Here is a 1,102-nt window from a genome sequence, read left to right as displayed (position 1 = left end):
TCTGTCAACAGACCCCTAAGCAAGTCTCTTTACCTTCGAATGTCCTGAGCCCTCAAAACACTGGGTAGGGCTTAGCTTTTCAGAGCTTTCTCTACAGGCATGTCCTAACCCATTTAAAGATTCAAATTAATGGCTGAAGGCAAGTGGGCTTACAAGATCTCTATTTTCATAGTCCCCAATTATCATTTCATCAGTCATTATATAATAACAATAGTCAGAAGAAAACAGTATAAACCTAGTACAGCCAGATCCTAAACTCAATACTTAAAACAGTCAAGTTCAATCCGTATCTATCTTACCTTAATCCTTAACTGAACTACCCCACTGATATGAAGTCTGGCTCTAGGTCTCTGACTGAGTCAAGCCAGAACTAGACTTTCTGTCAGACATTTTCACTAAGCAGCATGGTCGCTGAGAAACTCAAGGGCGATTTTGCCCCCCAGAACTCAAAACACACATTAATCACATTCGTTTTCACCATTTCAAACAGTAATAGCCAAAGACAACAACCAAAGAAAAGAATCAAAACTTCCTTTGTTCTCTCCAGAAAACAACCCAGTAAACGCATGGCCATTTCTGACCTCTGGCTAGCCACACAAGATCTTCACGATTCGTCTCTCTAGTACCCCACTCCTGGTACCACATGTGTTAGTTCGGGTTTGTGACTCCCACCAAAGGCCTGGATTGTTGTTGCCAGGTGCCACCAAGTTGGTTCCGACCCATAGCAACCCTATTCACAAGAGAATAAAACACTGCCCAGTCCTGCGCCATTCTCACAATGGTTCCTACGCTTGAGCCCACTAGTCTTTGTGACCTCAAGGGTGTATGCGAAGTGGGTGTATGCGAAGTGGGGTGGGGTCCATGTTACCATCCTGCTGGGTTTAAAATGAACGCTCTCAGAAACCTGAACAGAGGTCTCATTACCATTAGGAGAGAAGCGCCAGGAGTGGCGTGAATCATGTAGACTGAGATCCCCTTACGGAACCTCCTCAATGCAGGACACAAAGGGCTGCGACACCAGTGGAGTGGCAGAGGAGCAGCAGCAGCACCCAGAGCACAAGACAGGGCATTGGGCTCCCCAGCTCCCAGACTGAGGACAGCC

This window comes from Echinops telfairi, unplaced genomic scaffold, assembly GCF_000313985.2.
Source record: "Echinops telfairi isolate 266 unplaced genomic scaffold, ASM31398v2 ScPeMD7_36;HRSCAF=134, whole genome shotgun sequence".
In the NCBI taxonomy this organism is placed as follows: domain Eukaryota; kingdom Metazoa; phylum Chordata; class Mammalia; order Afrosoricida; family Tenrecidae; genus Echinops; species Echinops telfairi.
The sequence above is the reverse complement of the archived record's forward strand: the minus strand, read 5'-3'. Positions refer to the sequence as shown.